Source organism: Fukomys damarensis, unplaced genomic scaffold (assembly GCF_012274545.1).
Source record: "Fukomys damarensis isolate Sample0158 unplaced genomic scaffold, DMR_v1.0_HiC HiC_scaffold_5, whole genome shotgun sequence".
In the NCBI taxonomy this organism is placed as follows: domain Eukaryota; kingdom Metazoa; phylum Chordata; class Mammalia; order Rodentia; family Bathyergidae; genus Fukomys; species Fukomys damarensis.
Window position 1 is genome coordinate 74121964 of NW_022900917.1, and position 18442 is coordinate 74140405.

The 18442-nt window shown below is 37.6% G+C and overlaps 1 pseudogene; it reads left to right on the plus strand.

Moving 5' to 3' along the window:
• The first annotated feature begins 9170 nt into the window (after window positions 1-9170).
• LOC104875406 lies at window positions 9171-10330 on the plus strand (annotated as a pseudogene).
• The last annotated feature ends 8112 nt before the right edge of the window (window positions 10331-18442 follow it).

Here is an 18442-nt window from a genome sequence, read left to right on the forward strand (position 1 = left end):
CCAGAAGAGAGGAGCCTAAAACTTTCCAATACAAAGAAATGATGAGTGCCAGGAATTTAGCTTAGTGGTTTGGTGGCCTGCCTTGCAAGCGCAAGGACCTGAGTTCAATCCCCAGTACAAAAAAAAAAAAAAAAAAAAAAAAAAAAAAAAAAAAAGAAATGATAAGTGTTTAAGGAATTGCAAACATTAATTATTCTGATTTGCATAATGCCTAGAATTATCAGGCTATCCCCTACATGTGTGGAATTATATGTTAATTTTTTAAATCTCTAGCTTCATATTAGTCTGACGTCTTCACTCCATCTTACCTTTAGCCAGTTTTTGTCTAAAGGACTTGAAGGAGAGGAGAAAGAAGTACAGGTTCTGTTCTTTCTGTTCTTCCTACTCCTCACCACTTTGGGACAGAGAGAGAAGAGAAAGAGAGGGAATATTACTTTGGAAGTTACTTGCTCCCACACACACACACTTCTTTTCTTCTGTATCTAATGGCACCAGTGTTGGGGAAAGAAGACAAAAGATGGAAAATACATAAGAAATTATATTAGCAAAATCGCTGGCTGTTGATGGTCAGGAATCAATTCAGGTCTCACTCCATGTGCTGGTGTCTGACAATCTGATGGTACACATTTCGATTGTGTGCCTGTCTTGGATTGGTGATATTTCTCATTAGTCCTCGCTGGTAAATCTCATCTAACCACCTCTTCACAAAAAGTGGCACCTTTTTTCTTGGCAGCCAAGTCTCATCTCTTGCTCCTCCTCTATTCTCATTCATGTGGTTTTGGAGGAGCCACAAGTTTCTGGCTAAGACATCTATGACCAAGTAACATGGTACCGAGTGATTTATTGTCTCTGCTTCACACTCGCCTGGTGCCTGCAGCTCCTGCAAGCATCACTCCACCTTCAGAAATCTCAGAAAACTCAGAAATCTGAGTTAATCTATGTGCTCCTATTCCCAGTTTGCCACAAAGAGAGCTTAATGCAGTTGAGAATATTTGGGTGAAGATACAGCTTTTACAGGGAACAGATATGTTCATTTCTCTTTCTTGCAGGCATTCCTGAGATATCCTTAAAGGACACGCTTGCTTGATTTCAGGGAGGGAGTAAAACACAGCCTCTGAAGAGAGGATAATGAACAGCACTGTTGGCACCAAAATGACAACTCAGTACTGAGTCGCTGCAAGGCTCATAGCTGGGTTGAGAAGGGGTGGAGGGGGTTGTTGAGGTGGTAGCCGTCAACACTTGACTACAGTTCATTTCAGCATTCTTTAACATATGAGATGCTTAGTTCAATTTTTCCTAATACAGAATTTTAGCCATGAATCCCAGTGCAACAGGATATATCTCATTCAATAGTTTCCCGTTACAGCTTTAGATGACTCTAAGACATGACCATAAGTTATAGGACTGCCCTGTGGATCCATTTGCTCTTCTCATGTGGAATAGCTAGACAATATTTTCTGTAGTTCTCAAAAGATTGGCAAAAATTCATTAATTCTTTTAAGATGGTAGTTCTGTTTTTAATAATTTGAGGAACTTCTCCCACAGTATTCTATAGTGGTTCTACCAATTTCCATTTTTGCCAATAGTATAAGAGTTCTCTTTTATTCACACCCTTGTCAAGCCTTGTTATACCTTGTGTTTTTGACAATAACCACCCTACAACTGGGAGGTGACTGCTTATTATGGTTTTGATGTCAATTTCCATGAAAACTTCTGATGCTGAGCATATCATATACCTGCTGACCATTGTATATCTTCTTTGAGAAGTATCTCCTCAGGCCCTTTGCCCATTTTTGGATAGAGTTATTTGTTTTCTAGCTATTGGGCTGTAGGTGTTATGTAAACATTTTGATATTTGTTCCACATACAGTCATTTGAAAAAATTTTCACCCAGTCATGAAATATGTGTACATTGTCAAAATTGTAAAATTTTATATTCTGAGTTGTAATTACAGGCAAATCTTACCTAATGTAAGCAGAATTTGACTCTAAGTTTGGAAAAGTGCTTCCATGATGATCAGTGTATTAATTTTTTGTACTCTTTATATGTTTTCTTTATACTTTTTAGTTTGTACTTACTTTTTGTGTTTCCAGACTTTTTATTTAAAAATACACTAGGAGAAAAAGGAAGCAAATGTATTTTAGGGGCTGGCCATCTTATGCAAGTAGCATTTTATGAGTTTTTAGTTGATTGGTTGGTTGGGGTTTTTTGTGTCAAAATTTTTTCTTCTTCATTTTTCAATTAATAAGAAAATAGAGCATTACAAAGTAAAGCTTATGGTAAAGTAAATCATATTTCCCAAACACTACAATTTTTTATCTACCTACTTTCTTTTTATCCATCCCTTAGTGGGTTCTTCTCCTGGGAGGAGGCAGGTGTTTCAGGCAGGAAAGACATATGACTACTGCGTGGCCTTTGATAGGTCAGTTATTTCACACTGCTGTTCTCCTATCATCCCATTCTGTCTTTCGTGTTTCTCCCTTCACTACACCAATGTGTGGTAGGCTGATAAGAGGTGTCAAGAACGTGTCCCTCCCCAAAGCCTATGATTTGTGAGTGTTACCTTACATGGTGAAGGTTTTTCACATATAATTAAGTGGAGGATCTTAAGATGAAGGGACTGTCTTGGATTTCTGAAGTGGTTCCTAAACATCAGCATAAGTGACCTTATAAGAGACAAATAGAGAGTGATTAGACCCTCACAGCAGGGCGAAAGAAGAGACTTTTTTATGATGATGCTATTTTGTTGGTTTTGATAACAGAGAAAGTCAGAGTAGGAAAAGAATATAGCTCTTCCCCAAATCTCTAAAGAAAGAGCAGCCCTGTCACAATCTTGATTTGACCCAGAGAGCCTTATGCTGAATTCCCTGGCCTCCAGAACTGTCAAAGAACAAATTTGCCTCATTTTAAATAACCAAGTATGTGGTTATTTGTTATGGCAGCCATAATGAGTTGATAGACACTACCTAAACTGTAATACTTAAGAAGTAAAGCAACATAAATATCATATGAATTAAAGAACAAACTCAAACATAAATAATATGTCAGGGAAATAGATCTTTTGAAAGTGGGAAGGGAACCAAGAGATGGAGGGAGGAGAAGGGAGAGGAGTCTAAGGGAATGAAAAAAGAATTAAAATGTGTTTTTATACATGTACCAACTCCCCAGGATGAATGTAATCATTACGTACTGTAAACATGTATTAATAAAAATAAAAATTTAAAATAAAGATTAAAAAATGCTTAATCAAAGCTTGAAGGATGGTATGAACTCAAGTCATCATATTTACTATCATTGTTGCTGTAGTTTCCATACTTCCTTTTATTTTAAAAGAAACTCTTATTTTAAGGTTAGGAGCTTATTTATTTATTTGTATGGTATAAATTACAAACTTTATTTGTCCAACAAGCATTTTAGAGACAAAAATCATGATAAATTGGGGTAGCAACAGACACAAAAGTCCAGGAAAATAAGTCCTCAAAATGCAGCAAGTTCCACATACTTGGTAGATAGTGAGGGAGGGACTGGTGGTGATGACCATGAGGTCAGGGAAGATGGCCATGCATGTCCTGGCATTGTGCCTGGAAACTACTGCAGAGTGTATATTCAATTAAAAAGGAAGATAGAGGAAACCCGAGAAAGGAGAAAGGATCTTGGGGAGAAGCAAAGAAATTAAGAAGGAAAATGAAGATCAAGAAACAATAATATCTGAGCGAAATATTAAACACTACATGGAGGTAATACTAGTAACACTAATATTAACTTTTAGTGCCAATCATCAGCCAGAAACAGTTCTAAAACTTCAAAAAGACTATGTACTGGCTGATATTATCATATCCATTGTTTAGACAAAGAAACAAAGAGGTTAACTCCAACCAGCAGATAAACAGGCAGTTGATCTGAAGGACAGACCAGGCACGGTGGCTCCCAATGCTCACCCAGGACATGGGACAGCATAACTGGCTGTGATACAATGAGAGGCATAAGCAGCCAGGAAGGGAAAATAGCCTTAAAATGGAAAAGCAGCAATAGGAGACATATGAACAATGCAGACCTTGGTCCGAGTCTTGAATATGTGTTGTGTTTATGTTTGTGTGGGATTTCATCATGTCACTAACATATTTGCTCCTTGTGGCAGCTACCTTATTAAAGCATAGATTCTGGGTAGGCAGGGACTTTGTTCCACTCGTGTTACTTCTATAGCATTTACCATATTGCACCATACAAAACATGTGAACAACAATTGGAGACAATTAAATATATCATCTATTAGCCACAGTGCATGGACTCTAAGATGCAACACATAGGCACTTATTCCCTTGTATTTGCATCTCTTTCTAATTATATCTGTTTCCTCTACTTGTGAGCCTCCTCATCTCAGCATTCGGAAGAGCTGCCTCAATAAACAGCCTATGATCCATAGTCAAAATAGTGTCTTAAATATTAAAAATAAATCTTGATGTGACACAAAATGCAGGACAACCGAATGAGCACAGAAAAGAATAACCAAATGATGCTAAAGAATTCTAGTTCGTGTTGTGGTAACCTACAAAACCAGCTTTAAATCTCTGGGCCTCAGATTTTTTTTCAGCTAATAAAATGAGAAGATTTTTAAAATATGATTTTGAACCCTAAAATCTTATCACGCTAATAGTTTAGTTTTTTACCTTTTAAATTTCAGGTGAAGAATAAGAGACCATTAAGGAAGTCCCATTTGCTAAACATATAATCCATCATATTGTTAGTACACAGACATCAAAAACAAAACTAGTTTTAATGAGAAATCTTCTTCTCCTTCCACTGCTTAATGAAGACATGAGAACTCTGGAGAGGCAGTGATTGCAGGTTATTAACTCCTTTCCAGTTAAGGGGACACATTCTAATTTGCATGTATGAATATGCATGAGCAGCTTTCAGCTGAAAAAGAATTTTGCCAGTTGTGACAAGGCCCTCACCAAAACTGTGACATGAGCGTTAAACGATGAGGAAGTAGAGTTTCCCTTTTCAACAGTAAGGTTGACGATCTGGCAAGTTTTCCTCTTTGCTCTGTGGGCGAATGTCTCACTTTCTAGCAACTGCCTAAAACAAAATCAGTGTAGACTGGCTTTCCTTGGCATGGGGACTCCTGTGACGTGGCTCACACACTCTGTGTCACATGGCAATGGAAGGAACGCTGAAACTGAAGGCTTAACAAAAGGCCAAGTCACAGATTGCTCTTCGTTGCCTGATTCATCAAGCAAGTCACTGGACATTCTTAAATTTAAATTAAAAGTTAGCTCACTCGTAAAAATGGGGACATTGTTTCCATTTGTGGTGTGCCGTGTAATGTTTCTGTATGCATTGTGTAATGTTTAAATCAGATTAAACTTCTCTATGTCCTCAAATATTAATCAATTTTTTCTGGTGAAAGTATTCAAAGTCTTTTCTTCTAGCTTCTTGAATGTGCAGTACAGTATTTTTATCTATGGTCATCTTTGATGGAATAGCACCAGAACTTCTTATTCCTATCTAGTTGTAATTTAGTTCCCATTGATCGATCTTTGCCCCGGCCTTGCCCCACTGCCACTCTCCCTAGACTTGGCTAACCGCACTCAATGAAATCCAAATATTTGATGTATATATTCCACATTTGAGATCATGCAGTTCTTGCCTTTGCCTGAAAATTATTTCACTTAATATAATGATCTCCAGTTCCATCTGGATTTCATACCTTTTGGGAGTTAACAGCATTCCATCATATCACTGCACATATGTTTTGTGCCATATTTTCTATGTATTATGCCTTCTTCTTTTTAAAGGGGACACTTTCTTTATTGTGCAACTATAGGATTTAAGATACTCTCCAGATGACATACTCAAGGCATTGCTAAAGATTTGGGTGTCGTAAAATATAAAAATTAACCTGAGGTATGTAAAAAGGAAATAGTATTTCTGAAAAGGAGCACAATCCAACAGGCATAACATTGCACTGAATATTAACAGAAGTCTATTTTTAAATGTTGGGGATAAACTCCAGAGATAGGTGCCCTACCACTGAGCTATCTACAGCCTCAAGCCCAAGCAGTCATTTTTTAAAAAATTAACTTTAGTCATACATTTTAGGTATACAGTATGACAACATTCATCCTTGGAAATTTGTACCTTTACATAATCTCTCTCGGTTCTTATTTGTATATGCATTCTATTGCTTCAAATATTATTGTGTTTTGTATATGTATCTATTCATCAGTCAATAAACATTTAGGTTGTTTCTGTTTCTTGGCTGTGGTGAATAGCACTGTAATAAACATGGGGTTACTGGGGAATATGACAGCATTGTTTTTAATTTTCTAAGAAACCATCTTTCATTTTCCATAATGGCTTTACTGATTTACATTGCCACAAACAGTATGCAGGGTTCCTTTTTCTCTACAGCCTCACAATCACCTGCACTTGTCATCATTTGTGTTTTTGATAATAGCTGTTCAAACTGGGAAATGGTGAAATCTTACTGTGGTTTAAATTTGCATTTGAGTGGTAATTAGTGATGTAGAGAACTTTTATATACTTCTGACCATTTGTATAGCTTCTTAAGAAAAATGTCTGTTTACTACCCACTTTTAAAAATCAGATTCTACTGAACATTTTAGAACCTAAATATCCCAGAATAAAATGAGCACAATGATGTCAACTTTGGTCTTTCTTTCTTTCTTCCTTCCTTTCCTTCCGTCTTTCTTTCTTTCTAGAAAGGGGTGACATTACTGTGACAACAATTGGAAAACACTGGAGTATCAAAAAATTCAATGAATTTTACTAATATGAAAATATGATTGTATCACTACTGACTGCCAGAAGAGATGGGAATGAAAACATAATTTATATCAAATTTATTCGGAAAGTGAGTTAGGTTGGTGTGGAAAGTATGCGATCCACAACAGATAGTGCTCATGGATCGTGGCAGCACAAGGCACAGGTCAGGAGGCTCAAGGTGCACAAATGCGAGCATGTTATGAGCTTTCCCATTTTCTTGTTAGGTTCACTACACCCGAAGACACAGAACCTCTCTAAGCCACTCTGGCATCAGGTCCAGTTAGAAAAATACAGGAAAGGAACCACAGCTCGCTGACAGTGCAATGCCAAGCATTCATTCCTTGGTGAAAGAGTTACCTCCTTTTTACCTTCCCAGGATGAGCCAGATGCCAGGAGACAAGATCCATGTCAAGAAGATACGGGAGCCTTGGTGTGAAAATGTCATGTTCCATCAGAGCTGATATAACAATTCTGTACATTGACTTTCCGAGTTAGGACAGAGATGGGTCCACTTAAAACAGGCTCTGAACTCAGACAACCTGGAGCCCTAGGAATGCTGGTGAGGTGTGCATATTTCTCCAAGCCAAGATATGGTTCACCATTCAAGAAGTGTTTTCAGCATAATAAATATTGCCTAAGAACGTTCTTAACATTCCTATCCTTATTGAATACTGGGGCCATGCAACAGGAGCACTAAGTGGATATCAAATTCTGAGGCATATATTCTGTTCCTCTAGAGAACACAAACTAACACAGCTCCCTTCCCAGCTCCATGAAAGCCTTGAAAGAAACTACTGGACTTGAAATCATAGGAACTATGAAAACTTAACACACTATTCGCTATTAGCCACTGGAGGAGGCAAAATTAAGTTGGAACCAAAAACTCCTACCCCCAGAAAACTCTCTGTTTAATCTACCTGGAAAAGCCTTGTGTAAGGAGTTTATCTTCACCTGACCTGACTCAAAGCTCCTGAAAAGGAACCTACTCTTGGAATGTATTTTTCTTCAAAGCCATCAGAAACAATAGCTTAGCACTATAGTTGCCTGAAGCAACATTACCAGCTAGAGCAAACATAAAAGTGCCCTCCCCCGCAAAAAAACCCATAAAATAAAATTAAAATCTGCTAAATGAGATTTCATTTCTTTTGAAAAGGTATAGTATCTTGCAGGCCCACTACCATGTTCAGGATCCTAATCCAGTGCTACCTGACCTTTGGACTTTGTGCCAGCAGGTAGCAAAGACAATGCCATAGTGCAGAGGTATGTGGGGAAGATACCCACACAAAACTTGTGGCCAAAACATTATTTTGTCTTACTGATATAAGGCACACGTAAGATTATCTTTTCCTATCATTATCCGACAATAAAGGAGACCAAGCAGAGATTTCAGAGACAAGACACATCTAAGAATACTGACTTTAAAGAATTACTCCAGGAAAATTACTAAACAAACAGCACCAGCAAAAGGCACTACTACAAACACCAAAACAAATACTAAATCTCGAGGACATCAGTGTGGTCATCAAATTTACTGTGTTATACTATTTCAAATATCCAGTTTTCAGCAGAAATTAAGTGACATGAAAGGAGAATATACAATCAGTTTTCCTGATAAGATACAATATGCTGCCTGCTAGGGAGGGTGGCAGGCAGGGCTGTGCTCAGCAGAATCTGCTGGGGGTGTGGAGCTGCACCCTCATGACCGTGATCACAAGTTCCCCGTCTTGGTGACCAGTTGGCCACACCTGGGGACACGGCCAGGAGGAGCGACTGAGGGCACCCACACTGCCCATGGCCTGCTTTTCTCCCAGTAGCAACCCTGCCTTTGGCTTAGAGATCGTGACGTTTTGACAGTGATTGGTAATGTTCTGGAAGCCTAATTGGGAGTGCTGACATCACGGTGATCAAATACAAGGTAAGCGACAAATTTTCATCCCACTAAGTAAAGGATAATTATACTCCAGTGATTTATTTAAAAAAAAAGAGAGAGAAAGCATCAAATTCAGTACCAATAGTCATGGCTGCCATTGGTACCACACAAAATGCAAAGCAAAGTACACGAAGTTCCTTAATCCTAGAGCATAGGTGAGTGCATCTGTTCCTTCTACACAGCCCTTGAAGCAATCCTGAAGACTCCCTCGGGCCTCTTTCCAGATAGTCACCGCTCTGCTCAGAGAATCACCTTGCACCTGCCCACTGAGGACCCCTCTTAGACTACACAGCCTGGATGACTCTAAAATGGAGCACATTTTAGAGGCGGAGCCTTGCAGGGGCGATCCCAGGACTGGAGCAATCTCGAGCATGGGGATGAGCTTGATGATTTGTAAAGGACAGATTCCAAAGACATTTGTTCTAGAGGGATAAACAACAACAACAACAAATGGAATGCTTTCTGCTTCAAGCCTTAAACCAGAAGTCAAGTGGGAAGAAAATGAAGAAAAGGAAAATGAGCCACTCATTTCATGGAATTGGACCACCACAGCTACAACAACCAGGAAAGATGCCTATCTTAACCTTGGAAGCCTCGCCCTATAACTGAGCGAAATAAATTACTGTTCTGCTGCCGGAGGAGGATGTGGTGGACCAGGCAGTCTTGCAGGAAGAGGCAGGGCCCACAAGATGGTGCCCTGCACCACAGGCCACGTTTCCATACTGCTTTCAAACACAAAGAGTCCTGATGACCTTCAGGACCCCAGCATCACCTGGACCACCCAGGACTTCTGCACTGTAAGCAGGGATCCCACCACACTGCCAGGAGCTGGCCAGGCCACTCCAGGCACCCAGCAGCTAAAAACCCTCCTCTGCTTGGGCCTGTCCGACATCCGGCGTTTCATCTATTCAGGAGCTTTTCAGTGGGAAGAACTGAAAAAAGACATTGGGAAGAAGTTGAAAGATTCTGGAGACGTTTCTAATGTCGTTGAGAAAACCAAGTGTATTGTAAGGCACCAGGAAAGATGAATTGCCTGAGAAATTGCAAAACTTACTGAGCCAGAAAACCTTTGTGGTCTTACAGCCCTTTCCTCAAGTTTTTCCTAAATAAACCACTGCTTGCTGATATCTTCAAAGTACAAGGTACAACTGTGCCAGCCACTAGGGCATTCTGGTGGCCCACTGAGAAGTGACCACGAAAGCAGAGTGTCCTGAGTCCAGCTTATGGTGTTTCCAAGGAGACTTTCTTGTCGTTTTTAGAACACCTGCACACAGACTCCTGCTGCCCAGCAGCATCTTCCAGGCCATGTGCCTGCTGATTTGTGAGGCTCCAGGTGTCCGAGCAGCTGCACATCTGCCAGCTGTTCACCATCACAAAGCCTGCTCAAGAAAGCCAAGCTTCACCACTCTGACTGCCTTTCAACCTGACTCCTTCATTTCATTGCCACCAACTCCCTCATCCTAAGTCAAGAGCTCAAATCTCAAGGCCATTCAGTGGAAGAATGCAGTTTTGTTGAAAAGCACTGATGGCCATCAAGTTTGTACTTGAAGCACCTTGGAGAGTACAGAAGGTATATTCATTCCCGCAAGTGTCATTGCTCAGTAAAGTAACCTGGAGCTTTTATATAGGCACATGTTTTCGTTATTATGAAGAATGGGATATCACGGACATTCGTAGGACTGAATGCCAGTAAGGGTGTTCTAAAAAATCAAATCAATGTATTTATTAGTTCTCTTTGAAAAACCTACAACTGTATTTTTATAAGGGACCAAAATATAAAGCAGACTAAAACTAAGTCTTTACTTTGAGTAAAAACTGTTGTACAATTATGTTTTCCCTTTAACATGTTCTGTTGCTTTGGCGACCCTCCCTCCACATTAAGAAATGCTTAAATTTTTTAAAATATCAATTAGGATTAATACAGAAATACATCATATCTGATTAGTTCCTGTATTAAAATAAGGGGCACTGAAGGGCCGAATGTAACTATTTCTGCGACGAAAAATTTAGAGGAAGAGTCTAACCAGTCCAATGTGAAAGTTTTGAAATGAAAATTTGAGATTTGGAAAATGTCAGGCTTCTTATTTCCAGTCTAGGATCAGTGTTTTGAGTCAACATCATGAGCAAAACGTCTTTAATCCAAATTTTCCAGCTATGCCACTGTGTCCTCTCCTTGACTCTGACTGGGAAGGAGACCCACTCATTGCTGGCTCTTTCTGTGTCCCCTTGGAAGGGCTTCACACTTGCTTTGGTGCTTGGCTGTGGCTGTCATGAAATTCTTAATAATGTTTGAAGAAGAGCTCTGTGTTTGTCCTTTGCACGCAGCCCCTAAAATTATATGTATTTCTTGGCAGGAAAAATACCATATTTACTGTGTAAACATCATTCTCTCTGAAAGCAGAAGAGAGGCACAGGTGTCCAGGAAATCAAGGGCAGTTTTTCAGAAGGAAGAGAGGACAATGGGGTTCCTGCTCTTAGGGTGTCTGTACCACACAGGGCCTCTGCTCCTACCTCCCTGGATGCCTGAGATTCACCTTGTGTTGGATTAGTTTTAAAACTCAGCTCTGGATTAATTGCTGACAGCAAATGCTCTCTGGATCATTCTATAAGGCCAGGGTATTGGGAAGAGTGACTTGCTAGCTTGGTTTTAATACACACTTATAAAAGTGCACACAGGAAAAGATGCTTTTGGGAGAATTTTCTATGAAGGCTTAATAACTATTTTAAGTATATTTGCTAACATTAGGGTATCAGTGGCTTGAGTTTTTTAAATCTTTCCAAAGACTGCAAGGCTATTTGATGTGCTTGAGTCTTGCCCCTCACGGTTAGCCAGCAAGTTAAAGCGAGGATATAAATCAAAGACTTGTTATGTGCAGAGGAAATGGTACCGAGATAGAGGACAAAATTAGTTTCTCTCATGTGTATAGAAATGATTACCAGCAGCTCACAAGCCTGATAATAGAAAACAGGTTACTTAGTATTTTTTGTTCACACCATTGTCATCTGTAATTTAATATTGAAATGATTTTCTTTTAAATTCCTGTCACTTTAGAATGCACATTTTTTCCCAACCTTCCAAATGTTTAATTAAACAATCTTTTACTGTGCTATTAGGATTCCATGCAGATAGCCCTTGTATGTGTACCGATACTGCCAGAAGAAAAAGTAAAAACTTCTTTATAAATATATTTCAGAAAACCTGCTTTCAATTGTACTCTGTCAATGATTACTGGAATGTTGTGATTTTTGCATTTTAATCATCTAAGTAATCAACTATTAGCAAATCCCATTTGGCTAGGATTAGCATTGTAAAGAGTAGATAATATAGCAGATTTCTAGGAATTCCTTCATATTTGTGAACTTTTAACAAGCAGTGTTTGCCTTTTGTCCTTCATCGGGACAGCCTCATCCCCATATTAATTATAGCACTTAAAATTAAAAAGTGGAAAAACACAAGCTGCAAAACAAAATAGTTCATTGAAAATATTATTTAATATTTAAATAGATAGTAGCCAGTTCTCTCTGGTTGTTTGGCCTGAGTGAGAATTAAGTTTGGGAGCTGGTGCTCCCTGGGTATTGCTATGGAGTATTTATTTTGAAAGTTCTTTACCATCTGTGTGGTAGTTCAGCCGGATGTCACCATCCTCCAGAGTTAATTAAAATTTAATCAAAGTAGCTTCTACAACTCCTTGAATGTAGACTCTTTAATAGTTTTGAATTCACTCAATTTAAAATAACAAGAAATTTTAAAGATTTATAAATTATCCTGGAGAAGCGAGTGCCAGTTTAAAGGACAGTTTTTCAGTTGAGCACCTATTTCTAGATCAACATATGTTTTTTGCTGATCTCTGCTTTTCATATATTCCCCAGTCATTTGGACTGAAGAAAATACTGTATATTCAGACCAAGGCCTTTTTGTTCTGGGCCTGGTTTCCATACTGCTTAATCCTTTGTATAATTCTGGCTACTCTGCACTCCTATTACAGGAGCTTAGATTTATAACAGAGAACTTGCAGTGTTGTAACTGAATTTCACCCTGTTCACACCAGAACTGTGGTTTCTCGGTGGGTAGTAACAAAAGACAAGAAAATTGGATAGATTTTATTTCCACAGTACCTAAATTTTCCAACTATAATTTTGCAAACTACACTACACTGCTATAGCTGATGGGACACAAATGTCCTCAAAGAGTACTTTATTTAAGGTTGGGGATTTAGCTCAGTGGTTCTGTTGCCTGCCTTGCTAGCACAAGGACTTGAGTTTGATCCCTGGTACCGAAAAAAAAAAGAGAATTTTATTTAAAGCATCTTTAATTATTTTGCAAAGAAAGACGTGTGTATTTCAATAGAACCTCACCTGGATATTTTTAGCTTTAGTAGTTAACATTTTGCAACAAATAAACAAAAAAATGAATACAAATAAATACGAAGAGTAACTAAAGAACTTACTGGACAAAAACTTTGAATCATCTATTTTAAATATGTTTAAAGAACTTATCCCATGCTGTAAAGATCCATGATAACCAAAAGACAATAGGATGCATGTTCCCTTTGCTAGAGGAAAAGGATCAACTGAAAATTCTAGGTTCAGAAAAATGTCCTTCAAAAAGAAAAGAAAATTAAAGACATTCCTAAATGAATGAAAACTTAGAGAATATCTCCTTAAAAGAATATTCTCCTTAAAAGGTATGCCATAGCCAGGCATGGTGGCACATATCTGTAATCCTAGCACTCAGGAGGCTGAGGCGGGAGGATCACTGTGAATTTGAGACCAGCCTGGGCTATATAGTGAGTTCCAGGTCAGTGTCCACTGCATAGTGAGAACCTGTCTCAAAAACAAACAAACAAAAAACAAAATGTGCTATAAAAGAAAGAGTAAAGGCACTCCTGCATAGTGAAATAAAAGGTCAGTGGACAGTGGTTCCAATCAGGTGAAGACAAAAAAAAAAAAAATCAATAAAATCATATATAATTATGAAGGACAATCTCTTTTGTCTTATTTAAAAGTTAACAGCACAAAGTGATAATTACGTAAAAGTGTTAATTGGATCAAAACGTAAAAAGAATTTTATGATAATAATAGCACAAAGGAGAGGGAAGGAAATAGAGTAATAGAGGCACAAACTATTAAATAGTGTTAAAATTGTGTTAATCTGAAGTATATTACTTTAAGTTAAAGTATTAATTTTAAGCTCCAGAGAAACCAGTATGAAAATAGTTCAATAGATAGAGTCAAAGAAATACTTCAAAAGGAATTAAAGTGGCAAAGTAAAGTCTTTATTTAACCAATGTAAGGCAATACTGAGGAAAAGAAAGGTAAATTAGACATAGTACATAGAAAACACATAGCAAAATAGAAGACATAAATCTTACCTTATCAGCAATTGGATATGAAAATTAGTTAAACACATCAAAGTGCAGAAATTGACATAATGAAAGCAAAGAAACCAAAAACATTATTCAACCTTATGCTATTTATGAGAGGCACATTTTACATACAAAAAGGTTGCAAGTAAATAGGCTAGAGAAAGATAACTCAGGAATAGGCCCCAAAAGAGATCTTAAATTACTAAAAGAAAAATCAAACAAAATATACTTTAAGGCCTAGATTGTTACTAGAGACAAAGGCTATTTTATAATGATAAAAGTACTAATTTATCAGAAAATAGTAACAATTAATGTATTGGTCTGACAGTGGGGCTCCAAAATACATACAGAAAAAATTGCATATGTATGACATTTTCTACATTCAGGGTGAATCTTGAAAATCCAAGCTCTGTCAAGAACACGCCACAATTCCCAGCATGTTGTTCTGTGTTTACTTTTCTAGTTTTTTCTCTTACTGCTTCCTTTTCCATCCCGGACTCCATACATACAAGCTACTTTAGATTTCTTCAAAGTTTCCATTTCCCCTATAGCTTTTCCACTTGTTCATGCATCTGCTTATGATCCCTTAACTTCCTTAAAACACATCCTTCAAGCCATAACTCAAATGTCAGCCCTTAACATCTTCCCACACTTTCAGAAACACCAATCTCTGGTCTCCTGAATGTGTCCATGTTCTTTGCTTTTACTTCTGTTTTAAGTCAGATTTATAATTATTTAATCATGTTTCTCCATACTATAGAACTCTGAACTGCTGGATAGCAAAAGACAGGTTTATCAAGCTTTATTAACATTATTAAATAATTCATTAATTATTAATGCTATGTGCTTTGCACCGGTTATTTTCATTAAAATAAATGCTAGCTAAATGCACGAATAACAGAGTATTCCTCACGTATGCTCTAGTCTGCATAATCATCCATAGCAACATAAGCTGCACTGGGTGACTATAATGACAGAAATGTGTTTTCTTACCGTTGTGGGGTTTGGAAATCTAAGATCATGGGGCCAACACAGTCAGGTTCTAATAAGGCTATGCTTCCTAGTTGCAGAGCTGCCTTCTTGCTGGGTGTTCACATGAGAAATTTGGTGCTTAAAGAGGGGGAGAGGGAGGGAGGGAGGGACAGAGAGAGAGAGAGAGAGAGAGAGAGAGAGAGAGAGAGATCTTCCTCTTCTATAGTCCACAAACACTGTTAGTACCCAGACTGTATGATCTAAATTTAATCTTATTTATTGCCTAAAAATTCTATCTCCAAATACAGACATATTGGGTCTTAGGGCTTTCAGCATATGAATTTTTGGGAAACATAATTCATTCAATAGACACACATAGAAGTATATTCTGTTATAATAAGGAATAACAGTAATAAATAGGTTAGAATATTATCAATTTTGCCTCATCTCACTCCCTTCTATGCTGTCTCATGTTGGAGCTGGTGTCTTTGACCTTGCTTAAGCTGAATTCCCAGGGTCCAAAAAATATTTTAAATTATCCCTGGGTAATCCATAAATCAGCATCCATTTCCGCAGTCCTCTGATTTGCATAAGGAGCCTCTTGTCCCAGCCTGACACTAGTAGAAATAGAAATGTACCAATTAAATGATTGTTCTGCTTATCAAAATTCTCACTGGAATATGTTGGGCAGGAAGCAATTTTCTCCTCACTTATTTTCATGAATATACATAAGATTGAAATATTCAAACCCAGTACACATTAGTCAGATTCTGTAACCAACTTGAAAGTCTATCTAATTTATCTTTATATTTTATAGCCTTAAGGAAAAAAGCATGAATGTAGAAAACTGACAGACTCACCAAATATTTATTCAAAGCTTAACAGTTTAGAAAGTACATACGTGCATTTTCTCTCGAGGAGGAGAAGGTATGATAACTGCCACGACTTCACAGACAGGACTCCCAGATGCTGATTTGTCTCTGACATAATTCATCAGTGACATAACTCACCACTGGAGTTAACTTTGCCGTCCACTAATTTTAGAGTCTCTGTTTTTCCCTTGTGACTTGCTGCCTCAAAAAATATGAAGCTTAATTTTTATTTCACTCTGCACTTTCTACATTATTTTGACACATCAATTTAAACTCTCTCCTTATAATTGTGCTATGAGTTGGGCAGAAGGAAATTGCATAAAAGTTTTTTTTTTTTCAGGTACCTAATCAGGGAAGCTCTCAGCTGAGAGAGTTTGATTCTGAGCATCACCGTCCATGAACATGAGATTTACAGCACTCAAGGATCACAGCTGTTACTCTGTCCCTGATGAGCAGAAGGTGCTCTCCTTCCCTCCTTGGCATTTTCTCCTTGCACTATGTCCGTTCTTCTCTTACTTTGATCCTGTGGCCTCTAGTTTTCAGGTAATTGAGCCCAACCATTTGGCTAGTTAAGGTTTTCTTTTCTGGGTTTCATTTGTCTCTAAGGAGTTTTTTAAACAGGACATGAGAAGCCCTAACCATCAAGAAAACTGTAGCAAGTATTGACTATATTATATTAACAATAATAAAAATACTTCTGATCCTAAAAGGGTACAATTGGTAGACTAAAAGGCAAGCCAAAGATTGGGAAAGCTATGTATGTAACTAGCAAAGGGCTCATATTCACATTAGAAAAAGAATTCCCTCAAGTCAATCATAAAAATGCAAATAATTTTGAGGAATGCAATTTAAAAATGTGATAAAAATATATATTTTAGCTCAGTGGCTTTGGTGCCTGCCTCACAAGCACTAGGGCCCAAGTTCAATCCCTGGTACACCCCCCCCAAATTATATATATAAATGGTAAGTAAAAGTATGCGTAATCTCATTAAAAAAATCAGAGAAAACTAGATAAGATTGCAAACAGACGCAAGCTCATTTCAGCAGAAGGACTAACATTTAAAACTTTTTGTCCTATTGGTAAAAATGTAGAACTGGAGCCCCCAAAGCCCTCTTCTGGGAATGCATTTATAAACCTTCTGGAAATTAGTAGTATTTGTTATGGTTGAAAAATATAATCCTCTTAATGCAGAAAAAAATTGCTAATAAAATTTTTTTAAGGGGCCAGGGATTTAGCTCAGCGGTTCAGTGGCCTGCTTTGCAAGTGCAAGGACCCAAGTTCAATCCCCAGTACCAAAAAAAAAAATTTTTTTTTTAATATCAGGGATGGGTCTAAGTGCAAACGGTATATGGGCTCAATGCCTTGTAATTTTTTAAAATTTATTATAAAGAAGGGCTGGGGATGTAGCTCAGTGGCACCGTGCCTGCCTTGCAAGCACAAGGTCCTGAGTTCACTCCCTGATACAAAAATGTTATTATAAATAATTATTACTGAATATATAAATGTCCTTAAGATGCCAAGTTGCATGACATCCATATTCATAAAGCAAACATTAAAAAGAAAATATGGAGGGTAAGATAAAGTAGTAACAGAATAATCCATAAGTAGTTTAATTCCCCTCCTAGTAGATCAATAGGTAAAGAGGTGAGTAAGGTTATAGACCCAAGTAACAAAACAACTGAGCTAGAGCTGCACATTTATGACTACACAATGCTCTTCAAAGAGAAAATAGTTTGCTCCAAGAGCCTATGGAAAATTTACCAAATTTGATAATATGTTAGGGGGCAAGAAAATTTCAATAAATTTCAAAAGTAAAGCGTACATATAAAGTCTATAATAGAGCAGCAAAGTTTTAAATTAATATCAAAGTTACGTAAAAATTTTATACATCAAAAATTTTAAGCTGGAGCAGCTATAAATCAAAAACAAAAAATTAATAACTCAAAAGTTATAAAACTCAAAAGGTATAAATTTATAAAATCTGGCCATAGCAACAGTTGGATGAAAAATTAATAAATAATTGCATTACTAAGAAAATGCATGTGTAAATTAAGCATTCATCTGAAAAAATTATGCAATAAACAACAAATTAACTGAAAGAAATAAGGAAATTAACAAACAAAATTAATAAAGTAGAAAACTTTTAAAAAACAATAAGATTAATCAATTTAAAATCTTAGTTCCTTAGGGGGAAAATGACAATGAACCAGAAAAAAATGTAATTCTGAGAAAGCAAAAACACAAACATTAAAAGCAATTGCTGTTTTCACACACACACTGAATGTGTTAATTACTTTTCTCTCATTGCTGAGACAAAATACCCAATGCCCGAAGTAAAGGGGGAAAGGTTTCTTTGGCTTAGAGTTCGTAAAGGTTTTAGTCCATAATCAGCTGGCTCCAAGGCAGGACTTCCACAGGAAAAACAGTTCACGGTGGCCAGAGGGCCCCTTTTATCCCATCAGGATTATGGAGGGGGGCACTCATGTTCTTAATCCTACTGCTGTCAGCCTA